General features: G+C 47.6%; 1 protein-coding gene across 4 annotated transcripts in view; it reads right to left on the bottom strand.

Annotated features, from left to right (window-relative positions):
• The window catches only part of sema4gb (sema domain, immunoglobulin domain (Ig), transmembrane domain (TM) and short cytoplasmic domain, (semaphorin) 4Gb), a 199543-nt gene that overhangs the window by 140862 nt on the left and 37926 nt on the right, over positions 1-20755 (bottom strand). The window lies entirely within an intron of this gene.

Below are 20755 nucleotides of genomic sequence, written 5' to 3'. Positions count from 1 at the left end.
ATGAGGACAGAGAAAACATTTCCCAAGCAATTAACTGGCTCCGGCATGTCTTGTGACATCCTGAGGTGGTGAAAGGTGCCAAATATAAATGGGAGTTCTCCCTTCCTTAAATAACCATTCCATCATCAGCGATCAAACCCCTACCTATCCAGCTCCAATAATCCCCCCCCCCCAACCACCGCACCCCGAGATGTTGCTTCAGGAAACAAAAACATCCTTCAAACCGTGAGGCATAGATCTGCCGGATTGACAAGTTATGTAAATAAAAACAAATACATCTGCAAATACATAACCTGGCAGCTTTGCATGCTCTGGGGATTTTCATTCTAATGAATAATCAGTTGAAATCTTCTTCCCTTCAGACACAAGGATTTAGGAAGTCTCGCCTGACAGGCTGAAGACAGATTGCTACGTGATGGCTCATAAATAAATCACAAACTGCAGAGCCCAAATGCACACCAAGGAAACGATAATGAGGTTCTGACATCTGCACTGTTCCCCGGGAGCCGTGTATTATTCACACTGAACACTGCCATCTCGGGATAGTAACTGGTCTGTGTTCAGGCAGGTCAGCACCACAGGATGTCTGCAAATTCCCCCAAAAAATATTTAACCAAAGCGCTTGATTTCTTTATAAAGGGAGGAATCCCAAAATTTCTACCCGCGCCAGACAAAGATGGAGACAATTCGCTTCTTAAAGCTTAGCTATCTCTGATCATGCAATCAATCATCTGTCCTACTGATTACGTATTCTCTGGCTCCAGGGAAGCCCCAAGGGGCATTCTTTACTGTGTTAAAAGTAGTTGTTGTATTATCGGTCCTCAGGGATCCCATCAACACTGAAAATACAATATGAATTTGAGTCAACCTTTTTTTTTTAAATTTAGAGTACCCAATTAATTTTTTCCAATTAAGGGGCTATTTATCCTGGCCAATCCACCTACCCTGCAGATCTTTGGGTTGTGGGGGCTAAACCCACACAAACACGGGGAGAATGTGCAAACTCCACACGGACAGTGACCCAGAGCTGGGATCGAACCTGGGACCTCAGCCCTGTGAGGCAACAGGGCTAACCCACTGCGCCACCGTGCTGCCCTAATTCGAGTCAATCTTTGACCCTCACCCTTCCGGGTACATTTCTGCACTTGGGAAAAGATGGCAAAAACCTACGCCTCAAATCGGCGGCACGGCAGCACAGTGGCTAGCACTGTGGCTTCACAGCGCCAGGAACCCGGGTTCGATTCCCGGCTTGGGGTCACTGTCTGTGCGGAGTCTGCATGTTCTCCCTGTGTCTGCGTGGGTTTCCTCCGGGTGCTCCGGTTCCCTCCCACAAGTGTCGAAAGACGTGCTTGTTAGGTGAATTGGACATTCTGAATTCCCCCTCCGTGTACCCCAACAGGCGCCGGAATGTGGTGACTCGGGGATTTTCACAGTAACTTCACTGCAGTGTTAATGTAAGCCTACATGTGACACTAATAAAGATTATTATTAACAAATCCAGACCGAAATATCCGTCAGTTCTACAAGCCAGCTTCAGTGCCCATAGCACCTTGATTAGACCACTGCACCAGGTTCTTTTTAAAAAAAATATTTTTTCATGCTACATCGCTGGCGAGGTCAGCATTTATTACCCATCCCTAATTGCCACAACTCAGCATCTTGCTGGGCCATTGCAGAGGGCAGTTAACAGTCAACTACATTGCTGTGGTTCTGGAGTCACATGTAGGCCAGATAGGGTATGGATGACAGACTGCCTTAGAACATAGAACATAGAACAGTACAGCACAGAACAGGCCCTTCGGCCCTCGATGTTGTGCCGAGCCGTGATCACCCTACTCAAACCCACGTATCCACCCTATACCCGTAACCCAACAACCCCCCCCTTAACCTTACTTTTTAGGACACTACGGGCAATTTAGCATGGCCAATCCACCTAACCCGCACATCTTTGGACTGTGGGAGGAAACCGGAGCACCCAGAGGAAACCCACGCACACACGGGGAGGATGTGCAGACTCCGCACAGACAGTGTCCCAGCCGGGAATCGAACCTGGGACCCTGGAGCTGTGAAGCATTTATGCTAACCACCATGCTACCGTGCTGCCCCTTCCTTCCTAGAGGACATTAGCCAGTCAGAAGGGGCTTTCCAGCAATGGTTGATGGGTTCATGGCCCATCACCAGAGGAATGGAATGAATGCTATTTAATGAATCTGCACCGCAAGTCGGAAATCTGTGCGCAGGCTGTCCAAAATTCATCCCCATTACAAAAATTCCCTGATTAAAGTGGGATATCAGACCCTGTGTGGAATACAAGATGGTCCTTGTGGGAGTTTGCAGTGTGACTGCCCATTGTGGGTCCGCCTACTATTGTGTGTAGGAGAGTCTTGATGTTCAGATATTTTGGGTTGATTTTAATTCTTTGCGGTATTGCTCACATTATGTTTACGGCTGACAGTATTTTGTGCCATTAATCCTCCCTACACTTCTTTAAAAGTAAATTTACAGTCAGAGAGACTAAAGTGATGGCTTTACAGCGGCACAGGTTGAGTTTGTCTTTTAAGGACAAATGACAAGATGGTTGCTGTGATGCCAAAATAATAATAATAATCTTTATTATAATAATCTTTATTAGTGTCACAAGTAGGCTTACATTATCACTGCAATGAAGTTACTGTGAAAATCCCCTAGTTGCCACATTCTGCCGCCTGTTCGGGTACACAAGAGGGAGAATTCAGAATGTCCAATTCACCTAACAAGCAAGTCTCTCGGCACTTGTGGGAGGAAACCGGATTAGGAGACGGATAGAGATTAGCCAGAGGTAATTTTGTGAAGGTAAAGAACGTGTTCAGAGCAAAAAACCCAAGATTGTAACAAGCGAAAAATTCATTTGAGGCTTTATTCCATCCTCTGTACCTCAGAAACCTGGACAATGAGTCAAGATCTGTGGAAGAAAGTAAAGGCCTTTGAAATGTAGATGTTACGACGTTCGCTAAAAACGCCCATGTGCAGACCGCAAGACAAATGTGTGAAATTACAAGAGCGAAAGAAAAAAGCCAATGTCAGTATTTCGGCCAATTAACTGGAGCTGAGAAACTACAGAAATATCTCTTCCAGAGGGCAAAGTGGTGGTGGTGGGGGGGCAGCGGAAACAGGGGGCGGCCTAGGGGTAGCTGGGTGATTGACATCACAGAGTGGTTGGAGGAGAGCTACAGTGGACGCAGGAGGATGGCGCAAGATGGACACAGCAGATTTTGTGGTGCTAGTAGCTGTGGGTAGCAGCTACAGCAGCAAGAAGGACTAAAACACACTTGTCACGATCACTGTTTCTCGAAGGTCTGCCAGAGGGTTACAGGGCGAATTCCACCAATGGCAAGAAACTGGTGCAACGTGACCTCAATCAAAGCTGCAGTTACTGCTCCACATGTCTCCTGCTGCAGTGATATTGACTTTTGTTTCACTGGATATTGCAGGACTGAAAGACGCCTTGTGCCAACGGCCACAAGCAGGGATCTGCAGCAACCCCACGACTTGAAGGAAAATTATCTTCTTCCTGAGCGAAGTAGCTGAAGCTACAGTGTAGGTCAGAATACTTCACAATGTTTCATGAAGCTCAGTGACAATGCCGACAGCAAATTGGATTTATGAAGCAGCGTTAAGGTAGTACAGCATCTCTGTACAGATCTGGGGTCCTCTGCACCCATCTTCATCGAATCTGGAAACCCAGCATCTCAGTGTCAGGTCTAATAAGACCATAGGATATAGGAGCAGAATTGGGCCATTCGGCCCATCGAGTCTGCTCCACCATTCAATCATGGCTGATATGTTTCTCATCCCCATTCTCCTGCCTTCTCCCCATAACCCCTGACCCCCTATTCATCAAGAACCTATCTATCTCCGTTTTAAAGACACTCAGTGATTTGGCCTCCGCCGCCTTCTGCGGCAATGAGTTCCACAGATTCACCAGCCTCTGGCTGAAGAAATTCCTCCTCATCTCAGTTTTAAAGGATGGTCCCTTCAGTCTGAGGCTGTGGCCTTGGGTTCTCATCTCTCCTACTATTGGAAACATTCTCTCCATGTCCAATCTATCCAGGTCTCCCAGTATTCTGTAAGTTTCAATAGGATCCACCCTCACCCTTCTGAACTCCATCGTTCAGACCCAAAGTCCACAACCGCTCCTCATATGACAAGCCCTTCATTCGAGGAACATTCTTGTGAACATCCTCTGGACCCCCTCCAAGGCCAGCACATCCTTCCTACGATACAGGGCCCAAAACTGCTCAGCACTTCACTTGCCAAATTCCATTTCGATAGCTGCAGATTTGTCAGTGTATTTCTACTCCAGAGTCACCCAATTTAAATGCATGAACACATCAAACTGGCTCATGGCTGCCAGAATCCCAGTTAGACGACCAATATTTAAATGGCTCAAGCCTGACAGTTTGGGTGCCCGGTTGCAGTGCTGTTGAATTTTGGCCCAAGTTCTCAAGTCGAGGTTGCACAGCATTAGTCAAAGAGAAGGCAGCTCTCTTTGTCAACATTCCTCCCTCGGCCTCGGCTAGCTAAAAATGGACTAGCTGGCCGGCTCATGGAATATTGCTGGCTGAGAGCATTTGCTGCATCAGTCCTCTTGCATCCCAGTCGGAAGGTCATGGTGTTCAAGCCCCACTGCAAAGCACATGCGCTAAGCGAGTGCTGCACTGTTGGGAGGTGCCAGCTGTTAGATGTTAAAGTCAGCCCCCACCTGGCACCTCAGGTGAAGAGAAAGATCCCAAGGCACTATTTTGAATAACGGGTGGGGGAGTTGTCCCTGCTGCCCTGGTCAATATTTATTTCTCAAACAATATCACCAAAACCGATTTTCTGATTTAAAAAAATGTAATTCTTGTTTGCTGTGTGCAAATGTTTCCTACACTACAGCTAGTGATTACACTTCACGAAATGCAAGTATTTTTTAAATTTAGAGTAACCCAATTCATTTTCCTCCAATTCAGGGGTAATTTAGCCTGGCCAATCCACCTACCCTGCACATCTTTGGGTTGTGGGGGCGAAACCCACGCAGACACGGAGAGAATGTGCAAACTCCACACGGGCAGTGACCCAGAGCCGGGATCGAACCTGGGACCTCAGCGCCGTGAGGCAGCAGGGCGAACCCACTATGCCACCGTGCTGCCCCTTAAATGCAAGTATTTTAAGAGAATTTTGACTTTGCTGTCAAAAATGATAGCTATACAGTCGCTCGATTGTCATTACATTCAGGGTATAAACTGTCTGCTTGATGACAAGAAAAACAAGGTAATGTCTCTACAACTCAAGCGGCACGGTGGCACAGCGCTTAGCACTGCTGTCTCACAGCGCCAGTGACCCAGGTTCAATACCGGCCTTGGGCGACTGCCTGTGTGGAGTCTGCACGTCCTCCCCGTGTGTGCGTGGGTTTCATCCGGGTGCTCCGGTTTCCTCCCACAGTCCAAAGATATGCCAGTTAGGTTGGCTGGCCATGCTAAATTACCCTTTAGTGTCCAGGGATGTGCAGGTTAGGTGGGGTTACGGGGATAGGGCAGGGGAGTGAGCCTAGGTAGGAGTGCTCTTCCAGAGGGTCGGTGCAGACATGATGGGCCAAATGATCTCCTTCTGCACTGGAGTGATTCTATGGTTCTAACTCCCTGGCACAGCAGACAAGATTATAGTCTACCGTCATCATAGGGAAGCTGTTAACACTTCAGTAAAAGGTGCAGGTAGAAAAAGCAACCCCAAAGCATTTAATATTGAGGTACGCTCTAGTAACAGCCTAGAATTCCATTCATTTCAGCTGCCAAAGCAAAGCCCATCAGTACCCGCAAAGCAATGCTTAGGCCGCACACTGCCAAGTGTGCAGTTTGGGGTGTGTCATTTTGGAAAAGGCACACCATCAGAAAGTGGCACCCTTAACAAAGTAAACTTGAAGGCACAGCAAACTTACAATGTACAGCAACCCTAGGAAAAGCAGCTGATCATAAAGAGTGATCAGTTTAAACAGATGAACAAGCGTGGAGGTTAGGAAAATGTCTTTAACAGACGATTGCTGGAGCTTGAAAGACTTTTGCCTTGATTAAAGTAGGGACCATTCATTCTGTTAAGGGAAAATTAAATGGATATTTGAAACTGTTACGATCAGTTAGAGGCCAGTAATTTTTTGCTTAAAGTGGACAAAGTTTGAAATCCCAGTTATTGTCTAGGTGAATAAAGCCTCAAGATTCCATGGTTTTAAACCAACAAAATAAACCGTCCTATTGAGAGTCAACAAAGTAAATAGTACAATGTCTATCTAATAATCTAACATTCAGAATTAGCATGAGGTTGTCATGATCTTCAGACATTCACATAATGAGATACAAACAAGCAGCGAATGAATACAGAGAACAGGACATAACCAATCAGCAGGCAGAACACTTGGGGGTGGTTTCCCACTATAAAAGCCATGAGGCACTCAAACTCCGCCTCTTTCCACTGGGGACATCTACAGAGTGAGTCAGGTGTGTATATCGCATAACACCTCCAGCACGTGGCTAAGAGCTAGTCTGGTTCAGTCAGACAGATTAATCACACTTAGCAGAGAGTCGAACTCACAGAGGATTGAGCGAACTGTGTGACAGGTTCATTAAATCATATTGAACTAACTTCAAGGTGTGGAATATCTCTCAGGTGAAGCTGCATTCGGTTGCAGCCCGTGTTATCTTACTGTGTTTAACACGACAGAGGTAAGTATGAATCAATGTGTAAACTGTGGTCAAACAGACAACACTGCACATTAAATGGCAGCTGTGATGAAAACAGATCCCGTGGATTTCACAGCAACCCAACCAGCTGTCATTGGCCACTGTGAGTCACACAATCTCATTAAAACTCTGTCTTCCTCACAAGAGATATTGAGTCTTCGTTTTCAAAGATCGAGGCCTTGAATTTCTCCACTGCTGCTCTGACTCAGACTCACTCAATGACTGCTCACCTCCTGATGGTTCAATCTCTTCTCCTGAGACTGTGTTCCAGGGGAGTCACAAAGACGCACTGCCGCCTCGAATTGCCAGCACACTTCCAACTCTTTAGCCGACCGCTAACTTCACTAAGCTGCCACTGCCCCGTAGCTTTGGTTGGCTCTCAGGGTTTCTTCTGAGCCCTCACGCTCTCCTGCACGGAACCTGTGACCAAACGCTACCCTTTCAGCTCCGCAGGACATCCCCTCAACAGCGAATGGCTCCCAGAGCCTATCTGTGAGCTACAAACCACACTACATTCAAAATGCATCCAACCACCTCTCCCAGCACAAATAAATTGATACCAGAGAATGTTTTTAAGCCCCACCCATTTCCATGACAACACAGTCTTTCAGGTGTCACTGAATTATTTTAAACTAATTTAGCTCTAACTTCCAAAACAAAACATCTCTCTATGCAAGCAGTGTAGACATCACCCCTCCAGCTCTCCAGCTAAGTTAGCCTCCCTGTTATAGGATCTTACCTTTCTAACTGTTAACACCTGAAGCCAACAAGGCCCAGTATTTTAAGTGTAATAGACTCCAAGCTGCTTTAATTGCATTTATCCCACTTTTATAGTTAAACTTTAATCTTCCAGGGCTACAAATTACCTCCAAGGTAATAAGAATAATCATGAACTAGATATTTGCCACAAAACAATGGGGGCTTGAAGCTACAATGTTTGTAGTGAGAGGCACAAATGTTTCCAACTGAGCCGAGCACAAACCTGCATCCTGCAGGACAAGCCTCTAAATCAGTATTCCTGGCTGGGAGCCTCCCAATCGGAGGTGTCATCAATGTTATGAGTTAAGGTAGATGTTGCCCATAATCTGTTGAGTATTAAAACAAATGGTTATAAAATCTTGAGTAGGGCAGCACGGTGGCGCAGTGGGTTAGCCCTGATGCCTCACGGCACCGAGGTCCCAGGTTCGATCCCGGTTCTGGGTCACTGTCCGTGTGGAGTTTGCACATTCTCCCCGTGTCTGCGTGGGTTTCACCCCCACAACCCAAAGATGTGGAGGGTAGGTGGATTGGCCAGGCTAAATTTCCCCTTAATTGGGAAAATAAAATGAATTGGGTACACTAAATTCATTTTTTAAAAATCTTGCGTAACTGAGGAGCATCATAATAATTTACCCCTCTTAATGTCAGGGACAAATGCATTTGTAATTTTTCAAAGCCCTTGGGCGAGATTCTCCGTTGCCCAACGCTGATATCGCAATCGCCAATCGGGCGCAGAATACCCTCTGACGGCCAAATCGGGGGCGGGTGGCGGTTTGACCCCAGTTTTCAAGTCTCCGTCTCCTCCAAAATGGCATCATCGCATTGCGCACCGCACGGCGTTGAAACAAAGTTGGCGCGTCATTGGAAGGCCCTCCCTCAATGCTCCGCCCCCGATGGGCCATCTTCCCGACCGTGCGTTTGGCGTGTTGTCTGAGCGGTCGGGAACCCGGCATGGCGGCTGCGGGCTGTGTCCAGCGCCGCCACGCTCGACCGGGATCAGTGCTGCTGGCCGGGGGAGCTTCCGCGAAGGCTGGGGGTGACAAGGTGGTGGCCAGGGGGTAACCTGTGGTGTTGTTTTTGGCAGGTCGTGCTTCCGCACGGCCAGCGCCACGTTGTACGGCAAGACCGCTGCAGGTTGACACCATGCGTATGCGCGACCATGGACACGGGCATTCTCTGACCGTTTTTGGTGCCGTTGCTAGCCCCTCAACGGTCCCAGAATCAAAGAACAAAGAACAAAGAAAAGTACAGCACAAAACAGGTCCTTCGGTCCTCCAAGCCTACACCGACCATACTGCCTGTCTAAACTAAAATCTTCTACACTTCCGGAGTCCGTATCCCTCTATTCCCATCCTATTCGTGTATTTGTCAAGGTGCCCCTTAAACATTACCATCATACCTGCTTCCACCACCTCCTCCGGCAGCGAGTTCCAGGCACCCACTACCCTCTGCGTAAAAAAACTTGCCTCGTACATCTCCTCTAAACCTTGCCCCTCGCACCTTAAACGTATGCCCCCAGTAATTGACCCCTCTACCCTGGGGAAAAAGTCTCTGACTATCCACTATGTCATTGCCCCTCATAATTTTGTAGACCTCTATCAGGTCGCCCCTCAACCTCCGTCGTTCCAGTGAGAACAAACCGGGTTTATTCAACCTCTCCTCATAGCTAATGCCCTCCGTACCAGGCAACATCCTGGTAAATCTCTTCTGCACCCTCTCTAAAGTCTCCACATCCTTCTGGTAGTGTGGCGACCAGAATTGAACACTATACTCCAAGTGTGGCCTAACTAAGGTCCTATACAGCTGCAACATGACTTGCCAATTTTTATACTCAATGCCCTGGCCAATGAAGGCAAGCATGCCGTATTCCTTCTTGACTACCTTCTCCACCTGTGTTGCCCCTTTCAGTGACTTGTGGACCTGTACACCTAGATCTCTGACTGTCAATACTCTTGGATATTCCCTACCTATATTAGACCTTCCAAAATGCATTACCTCACATTTGTCCGGATTAAACTCCATCTGCCATCTCTCCGCCAAAGTCTCCAAATGATCTAAATCCTCGGTGAGGGTTCGGCACTGATTTTAGCGTCGTAAAACGCCCAACAATTGTCCATTTCAGCTGGCGCTTGGCTGCCGAAACGGGAGACGACAATGTTGATATGTCACTAGCAACATTCTTAACACAGGGGGGGACTTCCGGTGAAGTAATGTAGGGGGAAGAAATGCACGAGGTGGCTCCCGCTGAAGTACTGCACTTTGTGCCCCTTGCTTGCAGTATCAGAGAGCATTTTCTTTTGAAAACCCACGGAATGTGTGATTGAAATGCCCAGAAACGCCAGGAAAATGAAGATGGACAGCAGAAGTTCATTGACAAAGTCTTCTCCGAGTTAATCAGCAGATAAAATGATGTAGGTCCCCTCTGGGCGTTGGTGGGGTGGGGGGGGGGGGGGGGGGTGCAGTGTTAATTTGCTTACAGAGCCTGCAGATTTTTCTTTATTCAGTCTTTTGATTTGGTTTGGTGACCATCAAGGGTAGGCCCGTTTGCTCCACTGCCATCAGGGACTATATTAAATTTAATAATAGTGAGTCAAACACACCCTCCACGCTTTCGGAAGCCCTTAAGGTGATCCACAGGGGAGAGATTATCTCCTACAGCGCACTTGGTGAAGACAGCGAGGGCGGAGCAGCAGGGGATAGTGGTCTCCATTCTGGAGGTGGACCACCAGCACTCACTTGTCCCTACCCCAGAGTTATTGGCAAGTAGGAAAAAGCTGGAAACACGATTCAAGCAGTGGGCCACCTGCGATGCTCGAGGGGCATGTTTTCTGAGTACAGGGAGAAGGCTAGCCGCCTTTTGACTCACCAGCTTAATCGGCAGGCAGCTTTCCGGGAAATCATGCAGGTCCCTCCTCAGGTTAATGCGGCTTTTGAATCATTCTATCTGGATCTTTATAGATCTTCACCTCCGGCAGAGGGATCGGTCATGACTAACGTTTTGGACAGCTGATCCATCCCAGCGGTGGAGGTGGCGAGGAACGATGAGTTGGAATCCCGGTTGAACCCAAATGAAATGATGTAATGCATTGGTTTGATGCAGCCTGACAAGGCCCCTGGCCCAGATGGCTTTCCCATTGAATTCTGAATAAGATGTTCACAGAGCAATTGGTGCCTTTAATTCCGTAATTCCGGACTTGCTTAATGATTCCTTATCCTGGGGTTCATAGAATCATAGGATTTACAGTGCAGAAGGAAGCCATTCGGCCCATTGAGTCTGCACCGGCCCTTGGAAAGAGCACCCCACCTAAGCCCAGGCCTCAACCCCATCCCCGTAACCTAGTAACCTCACCAGCCTTTTTGGACACTAAGGGCAATTTTGGACACTAAGGGCAATTTAGCATGACCAATCCAACTAACCTGCACATCTTTGGACTGTGGGAGGAAACCGGAGCACCCAGCGGAAACCCACCCAGACATGGGGAGAACGTACAGACTCCGCACAGTGACCCAGGCCACGAATCGAACCTGTGACCGTGGAGCTGGTAAACAACTGTGCTAACTACTGTGTTACCGTGCTGCCCACTCATATTCCCTATACCCTCACACAGGTCTCCATCGCCTTGATTCTTAAGATGGGCAAAGACCCAACAGAGCGTGGGTGGTATTGATCTATCTCACTCTTGAATATGCAACATGGATGTTACTTGCCAAGGTGTTGGCTCTATGGCTGGAGCCCTGCCTCCCAGAGGTAATCTCAGAGGATCAGACAGGCTTCATTAATGGCCGGCAATTGTCGGCTAATATGTGTCCCCGGCTAAACGTTGTCCTCCTGCACTCCTCAGTGCCAAATAAACAGTTGATAGAGTGGAGTGGGAATATCTGTTTGAGATTTTTGGAGGTTCGGATGTAGTTTATTCCCTGGATTTGACTACGGTATAGCCCCCCCCCCCCCCCCCCCTCCCCCCTCCCTTGGCACCACCCTTTCCCTGCTGAAAAGGATTTTGCCTTTGGCCAGGTCTGAGAGGGGGACTATTTCGGGCATATATGGCCAGATCCTCCCAGGGGAGTCAGCTTCATTGAATGAGATGAGGATGAAATGGGAGGGTGAATTGGGCCCCATTCAGGATGGTGAGGTATGGAGTGAGGTTCTTCATAGAGGCAGCTCCATGTCTTCATGTGCTCGGCCAAGTCTGATCCAATTCAAGGGTGGTGCACAGGGTGCACCTGACGAAAGCGAGGATGAGCGGGTTCCTCTCTCGGATGGAGGATAAGTGTGAGCACTGCTCCTGGGGGCCAGTTAACCACACTCATATGTTCTGGTCTTGTCCCAAGTTGGTCAGCTTCTGGGCCTCTTTCTTCAACACCGTGTCGGAGATACTCAATGTTGACTTAGAACCATGTGCGCTGGTGGCCAGATTTGGGGTGTCAGACTCGCCGGTGTTTCAGCCGGGGAGGGTGCAGGCGGACGTCCTCGCCTTCGCCTCATTGATGGCCCGGAGATGAGTTCAGCTTGTGTGGAGGACCTCCTAATCTGCCCAGTGCCACGGCTTGGCTGGGTGACCTCATGTCTTTTCTACATTTGGGGAAGGTTAAGTCCACTATTAGAGGGTCGGTAGAAGGGTTCTACCCAAGATGGCAGCTACTCATTTCCTTTTTTACGGAGAAAGTCACCATCAGCTGTTCGGGGGTTTATTTTAGCTTTTTGGATTAAAGTTAATAGTATTATTGCTTCTCTGTCTCCAGTGTGCATTTTTAGTTAATTGTTTTGGATGGGTTTGTTTAGTATGAAAGATTTTTACTAAACATATATAATTTTTAAAAACAGTCCTGACACAGCAATAACAACTGGCATTTACACGGCACGTTGATACGTGGTCCAAGTGGCTTCACAGGAAGGTTACCCGACGGAATCTGACAACCAGCCACATCAGCAGATATTAGAACATGTGATCAAAGGCTTGGTTAAATAGGGTAAGTTGAATGGAGAAGGAGAGGCTTAGGAAAGTAAATCCAGAGTTTTGTTCCCAGGCAGCTGAAGGTACGGCTGCCAATGACGGGAGTGATTAAATCAGGAATCCGCAAGAGGCCTATGCTGGGCGAGCACGGAAATAAATGGGGGGTTGGAGAAGGTTCCAGTGATGAGGAGAATCATGGCAGGATTTGAAAACAAAGTTGTTTATTTTTTTTAATTTAGAGCATTTTTTCCAATTAAGGGGCAATTTAGCGTGATCAATCCACCTAGCCTGCACATCTTTGGGTTGTGGGGGTGAAACCCACACAGACATGGGGAGAATGTGCCAACTCCACACGGACAGTGACCCAGAGCCGGGATCGAACCTGGGACCTCGGCACCGTGAGGCAGCAGTGCTAACCGCTGCGCCACCATGCCGCCCTTTCTGAAAATAAAGTTGACCAAATCCTCTTTAACCAAGCTTTCGATCACCTTGTTGCTTCATCAGGGGAGGGCCTGGCTGAAGGACAAAAGTTCGCTGCAGAAACCACCTATTCGGAAATTGGCCTTTGGTCGCCACTTTCCCAATAGCGATCAATACATATATTTTTTTAAGATTGATTGTCTTTTAGAAACAGCACTTGGCGGGGGGGGGGGGGGGGGGGGGGGGGGGGTGGATGGACAAAATGGTCGCCAACGTCTCTTCGTGCATCTGCATGAAGGACAAAAAAGGCAGCCGAGAATCTCACCTAAGCCCCTCCTCTTCAAGCTCAGTGCATGATCTTGTGTAGTAGGAAAGTCAGAGGAATTTCAACACATGGACACCAGGTCAGGATGCTTCTACCCAAATGTAAATGCTCTGCAATATAATTAAAGCGCTCAAAGATTTGCTAATCTCTCCATCAGATTTTTTTTAAAAATTCTGTTCTTCAAAGGATCTTGGCGCTGTCATTAGATTATGTCCAGCAATAAAACGCAAACCCACTTTCCCACGAACACATTGAAGAAACAATTCATCCGTGCGTGAAGAGGCAATGGGTCAATGTCGTTTTGAGATCAGTACATCTGAAAATTTCTCACTATCTATAGGTACGGGAAATATACCTTACTGTGGGCAGGGGTGCATTTAATTTACACTTTGTATATAATCACAGGGCGTTGTATATAGTAGCTAAGAAACTTATAGACAGTTTACCGGATAGTTACGGCACATTTTTATGAAGTTATTCATTTTACCTCTTTATGTTCCCCCCCTCACACATGAACTAATCTCCGCGTGAGATTATCTGTTGACCCTGAGAAATTATTGCTAATCCTTTAGATAGCTGATCGCAAGCTGAATGCCTTTTTGTCAAACAGCAACACAAGACATTGTCCTCGGAATCGACAACCACCAATCATTTTGTCCCATCCTACAAGTATCGCCCACACCCACCGTCCTTTTTTCTGAAAGCAGCAACTCATGGTTAGCAACGTTTCGCTGATGTTGCCAAAGGGCACACCCGTTCTTCACTGGGAACGCCAAGCTGGCCATGGCTCAGTTGTCGCACCCGAGTCAGAAGGTTGAGAGTTCAATGCCCACTCCAGACATCAGAGCATACAATCTAGGCTGGCATTCCCAGTGCAGGACTGAGTGAGTGCTGCCTTTTCAGGTGACAAGGTCCTGATGCCCTCTCAGGTAGATGCAAAACAGCCAAAGAAGAGCAGGAAGCTCCTCGCTGATCTTTCATCCAATATTTATCTCTCATTCAATACCCAAAACCAGACCATCTGGTCATTATCTGCATTGCCGTTTCCCGGAGCTTGCTGCGTGCATTTCATGGTGTCACTTCAAGAGTACGTCATTGGTTGTAAAGCACTTTGTAAAGTTTTTTAAAAATAAATTTAGAGTGCCCATTTATTATTTTTTCCCATTAAGGAGCAATTTAACGTGGCCAATCCACCTACCCTGCACATCTTTGGGTTGCGGGGATGAAACCCACGCAAACACGGGGAGAATGTGCAAACTCCACACGGACAGTGACCCGGGGCCGGGATTGAACCCGGGTCCTCAGCGCCGTAGGCAGAAGTGCTGACCACTGCGCCACCATGTCGCCCAAGCACTTTGTAACGTGCTAAATAAATGCAAGCCTTTCTTCCTCCTGTGAGTCTAATCTGTGCATATCACCAGATTGTCTGATCACAACTAAACTCAGAATATTCTGGGCTCCCATTTTCAGACGGCCATTTTCTGACAAGGGACTGGGATTAGGAGCGTGTCACCTGAATGAATTTTTAACCCTGCTCTAGCCTTGGGTCAATGAGATCAGCTGTTGGAACCCAACTGTTTGACACCAGCTAACGCACTCGGAAGGGTCTCAATCGTGATCCCAGTCGCATGCATTTAACAGTCAGCTCCTTTCCTCCAACTTCCAAAGGAGCACATGGTGCAAAAGTGATCATTAGTGAGACCAGTATCAAAGAGTCACAGCTGCAATGAAATAATGAGAGATTTTGATTGCTTTCATTACTCTGTGAACTATCACGGCTTGCCCGAGGCAGGATTACTGCCTGCTGCTAGGAAGCTTCTGGAATCATGAATTTTACACTTGCTGCTTTCTGATTGATTCGGCTTCTATCGACTGTGTATGTGCTGTTAGAAGCTAAGCACATAATTGGATCCTTCTTTATGAAAGATTCATTAAACACGCCGGTAATCTTTTGGAAGTCGCATGTGATGTCCCGATGATATTAGACTGCAACAGCAATCTCAGCATCTCACTGCAGACCCGCGTTCCGCACAGGCAGGGAGTGGGAGGGAGGTTGCGCTGGAGGCTGATGCTAACATAAGAGACCACAGCAGCTTTGTAAGTAGGTCAATGTTAACTCATCGCATTCCCTGTTCAGGCAGCGAAGATCCATCTCCCCCCCTTTTTAAAAAAAAAGAATGCACATCGGGCTCTGACCGAATTAATAATAATAATCTTTATTGTCACAAGTAGGCTTACATTAACACTGCAATGAAGTTACCGTGAAAAGCCCCTAGTCGCCACACTCTGGCGCCTGTTCGGGTACACTGAGGGAGACTTCAGAATGTCCAAATTACCTAACAAGCACGTCTTTCGGGACTTGTGGGAGGAAACCAGAGCACCCGGAGGAAACCCACACAGACACGGGGAGAACGTGCAGACTCCGCACAGTCTTGGCCGGGATTTAGTCTTTCACTGTTCTCAGGAAAATGGAGCAGAATTGTGCTACGCGGTCCTCAAATATAACTTCGGAAGAGAATCTGGCTTATTTGCTTCCAATAAATCATTAATTTGGCAGTGGATTGCGTGGTGGCTATTCAACTCGAATACCCAAGTCTGAATTCCAGTTTAAACTCATTTTCAGGAGATCAATGTTGAGGTGTTTGTGGTCCTTGTTGAGAAAATTAAAGGCCGTGAGTTCAGATCTCAGTGCGGCAAGTTCCTGGAAATACAGACAACTTTGGCTAAAATGATGAAACCTGGAAATAATCAAGTGTTTGATTGCTTTCCTGCAAAGAATAAACATGTTCTCGCTTTCCCCCTTACACATAAACTTCACATGACCCCAGTCAACCATACACGGTTGGCTCTTCATGCACCTCTGACCCCAAGCAAGCTCTTTGGTTGAACTATTTAAGGGAAAGGCAACGAAATAAGGCTTTACCCGGGTCGTCCACAAGCTGTAAGCTAATTAGCTAAAGAGGTGAAGTTCTGCGATTTGAAATGGTTCAGATGGTCTGTACAGAAACGGAAAGATTCCATTTCAAATGTCAGCCTTATTTTTGATCCATTTTCAGGTTGTGGGCATCGCCGGCAAAGTTGGTGTTTATTTTCCATCTTAGTGTCGCCCTGAACTGGGTGATTCAGGCAACTTCAGAGGGCAGCTAAAAATCAAGCATGTTGGTGCTGGATAAGGAGTCACATATATAGTCCCCCCAATCGGGTAAGGACAACAGATTTGCTTCCCTAAAGAGCGTGCGTGAACCATTTGGGCCTTTACCACAATCTTCACAGCTTCACGGTAGCATGGTGGTTAGCATCAATGCTTCACAGCTCCAGGGTCCCAGGTTCGATTCCCGGCTGGGTCACTGTTTGTGTGGAGTCTGCACGTCCTCCCCGTGTGTGCGTGGGTTTCCTCCGGGTGCTCCGGTTTCCTCCCACAGTCCAAAGATGTGCGGGTTAGGTGGATTGGCCATGCTAAATTGCCCGTAGTGTAAGGTTAATGGGGGGATTGTTGGTATACGGGTTACGTGGGTTTAAGTAGGGTGATCATTGCTCGGCACAACATCGAGGGCCGAAGGGCCTGTTCTGTGCTGTACTGTTCTATGTTCTATGTTCTATGTTCATAGTCACTACTAATAACAGTTTCTTAGAAACTGAATTCAAATCCCCAAACTGCCACGGTGGAATTCAAACTCATGGATTTTTATGGTGTCAAGTCGGTCTCAGGTTGGAGCACTTCAAATCTGCGAATTCTGTGCCTCTTGAGAGCAGAGGCCCAAGGGTCATTCCGCAGTGGTGAGCAGGGAGGCAGTCACAGGCATTGGCTATCACAGTATGCATTTGACACCGGCTTCCCATCCGCATCAGTCCCCGAGAGCCATAGGACAATTACCAGCTGAAATAACAAAAAAGCCAATAATACCATTTGGAGCCCGTGCACAAAATGGTGTATCGGAGAAACTGAGCAGAAACTGTACAAGCTATAACCTGCACAATTACTGGATTTCAAGCGCTCCTAAGGGCTAAGGCTTACAGCTGAAAGCCTTCCTTCAATAACACGACAGAACCATCACAAGCAAATAAACGATGCAAGGGTACAGCCGGGGCATTTTCACTTAAATTTCCATCATTTAATCTCTCCCTTAGTAGGAGAACATTGGGGCTGCAATCTAATTTAAAGTTGCATTAAGAAAATATGAAATACAGCTGGAATATCAATCAAGAAGGCAAGGATGATGTGGATTTGCTAAAGCCACCTTCAAGCTAGTGGCAAAAACATACATTACGGGGGCTGCGGAATGATGTCCATCTAAAGGGACATCTCACATCGGAACGCCCTAAGAAAAAGGGCGTTTTTGCACTGGGCTGTGTACTTTGGTGAAATATTTTATTTCACTGCTTTCGGAGATAGATTTCTTTGCAGAAAGTAACATTTTCGGACACATTGGGCTGAATTCTCCGCCGGTGGGATACTCCGCTTTGCCGGCAGCCAGGGGGGGGGGGGGGGGGGGGGGAGGGGGGTTTCCCGATGGCGTGGGGCTGCCCCACAATGGGAAACCCCATTGACCGGCCGGTGAAACGGATAATCCCAAGGGCGTGCTGAACCAGAAATCTGGTGCGGAGGGACGGAGAATCCCGCCCACTATGTGAGCAATTTGAGGCATGTTGTGGGGCGAGCGTGGCATTCCTCGGGAGGAACGGGAAACATTGCCACAGTTCCCAAACACAACAACACTGTGGATTTCCTCACCTCATGTCTGGACCTGTTGTAGACTAACTGCTAAAGATCAGGCAACTGTGGTTAGTCAGAAACTCCATTGTTGCTGCATTTTGTGACTGTTCGGATGGTAGAAGGCAAACCCATTGCACCTGAGTCTACTTTTGACTAGCAAATGTTTAGGTTTCCATTTCGGTGCATCTTCTATCCCAGATATCATCACTGAATGACACAGCCTGTTCCCCACTCTGCTGAATGTATCAGCACAGAGACTTGCAAGTGTCCATCCCAAGACATGCCAGATGGCAGCCACCCAGCTTTTGTCCATTTTATCTCTGTAATTTCCATTGGTGCATTCCTTCAGATTGGCATGTCTCCTACCAGGAACACTGGGCATAGAATCCTTTTCTAATGTGAGGGTTTCTGACCCAACTCAACATTTATTGGTGATGGCGTGTTACAGTTTACTCAAGGAGCCTGCGTTGCTGTGGCAACCTGCACTTGTACAGGCTTGTCACAGTCTGGAGCTATGGGTCGTGATGGTCGAGGCTCCAATGTTCTTTCCAGCACAGATATCTCACTGTGTGCCATTCATGGGCGATGAAAGGTCTACAGGATAGTAATCAACCTGTATTGACTGCGTTGTGAACGCATCTTCTTTGGCCATCAAGTCCTGGGGTGAGATTCAAACCCAGATCAAAAGAAAGGACGTTACCCACTGCGCCACAAGACATCCTCGTATCAATTACCCTTCAATAATTGCCATTGAGAAGGTTGTGGTGAACTGCCTGCTTAAATACAACTGAGCGGTTTCTGAGGCCATTTCAGAGGGCATTTAAGAAGTAACCAGATTGTTGTGGACCACAAGTGACATATACACCAAAGTGCGTAAGGACCACAGATTTCCTTCTCTATAGGACATTGGTGAACCAGGTATATTTCAAAAGCACTTTCACAGTCATCATTACTGATATGAGCTTTTTATTTCAGGTCCATTTAATTAATTAAATTTCAATTTCCACTTACCCTGGGGAGATTTGGACTCTTGACTCTGGATCAATAGTCCAGGCCTTCAATCATCCTGTTTATATTCTCAACTAATTTTAATCCTGTTTTACAATATTGACCGTAATTCTCTCATTAAATTTCTAAGTGTGGTCTCTGGTGGGAAGCGATTCCCGCCATGGGCAGCACGGTAGCACAAGAGGATAGCACTGTGGCTTCACAGCTCCAGGGTCCCTGGTTCGATTCCCAGCTGGGTCACTGTCTGTGCGGAGTCTGCACGTTCTCCCCGTGTCTGCGTGGGTTTCCTCCGGGTGCTCCAGTTTCCTCCCACACTCCAAAAGACATGCAGGTTAGGTGGATTGACCATGCTAAAATTGCCCTTAGTGTCTTAAAAAAGGTTAGCAGGGGTTATTGGGTTCTGGGGATAGGGTGGAAGTGAGGGCTTAATGTGGGTCGGTGCAGACTCGATGGGCCGAATGGCCTCCTTCTGCACTGTATGTTCTATGTGGATCAGTGCGATTCAGATCGCAATCCAATCATAGAAAAGCTTTTTGGAGCCTGGGGTGACGCGTGCAGTGGGGCCCGAAGAGGCTAGGAAGGCCAGTTCCAGAGATTAACACTGCAGCTCCACCCCCCCCCCCTCCCAAAAATCACTGGCAACGACCCCCCCCTCCCCAATTGCTGGCAAAGAACCTCCCTCCCCGCAAATCGCTGGCAAGAACTTTCCCCAAAAGAGCAATGCCCCATTTTGGGTTTGCCAAAGGCCCCTGTCCCTTTCAGGGACGAGTAGCAACCTTGCACTGCCAGGGGGCAGCACTCCGGCAGAGCACCTGGTCTTTCTAGGAAGGATTTCAGAACAGAGGAAACCCTAGAAGAAAAAGAACTGCAGCTAGAAACAACACCTGCTCATTCTAGGAAGCACTTCAGGACAAAGATACAGCCTCTTTAAAAAATAACTGCGGTTAGAAATAGCACCTGTTCAACAGAGGAAGCATTTCAGAGTTCGTGGACCGCGAAAAGTTACAAAAACAACAAAAGCTAACCCCCTCTTTGAAATTGCCTGTTCCTGTCAATCAAGATGTGTGTAAAAGGTAATAGACCGTGAAATAATAATAATAATAATAATAATCTTTATTAGTGTCACATAGTTACTATGAAAATCCCCTAGTTGCCACAACCCGGCGCCTGTTGGGGTACACTGAAGGAGAATTTAGAATGTCCAATTCAACTAACAATCACGTCTTTCAGGACTTGTGGGAGGAAACCGGAGAACCCGGAGGAAACCCACGCAGACACGGGGAGAATGTGCAGACTCCGCACAGACAGTGACTCAAGCCGAGAATCGAACCCGAGTCCCAGGTGCTGTGAAGCAACAGTGCTAACCACTGTGCTACGGTGAATTGAATGTAAACAATTCAGTCCAAATCTTTTAGGCTTCACAGCAAGCCCAGAACCTTGAAAAAATTTACGGTGAATTAAATTGAACGTGAAAAATGAACTTCAAAGGTTTCCAACACATCAAAGGGAAGACTTTTACCTTCATCTGACAGATCGTTGAAATTGACATGGTGGAAGAGAGTTTAAAAGGCTACAGAGGGAAGTCTTGCCGCATTGGAAAGACCCCGGCCTGAGCCTGTCCAGTCCAGCCCAAACCTCAACCCCCCCCCCCCCCCCCCCACCACCCCTACCCGATCCCCACCTCCTCTGAAGGACCTGTCGTGGTGCCCTGGAAGTAAGTGTAGGGAGGGTAATCACTCCCTTGCTCTCCCTCAGTGCCCCTGGGACCAGAAGTGATTCTGGTGAGAAACTGATCTCGCCAGGAGGGACGGGCCAGGACACT

This window comes from Scyliorhinus canicula, chromosome 16, assembly GCF_902713615.1.
Source record: "Scyliorhinus canicula chromosome 16, sScyCan1.1, whole genome shotgun sequence".
NCBI classification, from domain to species: Eukaryota; Metazoa; Chordata; class Chondrichthyes; order Carcharhiniformes; family Scyliorhinidae; genus Scyliorhinus; species Scyliorhinus canicula.
The sequence above is the reverse complement of the archived record's forward strand: the minus strand, read 5'-3'. Positions and strand labels throughout refer to the sequence as shown.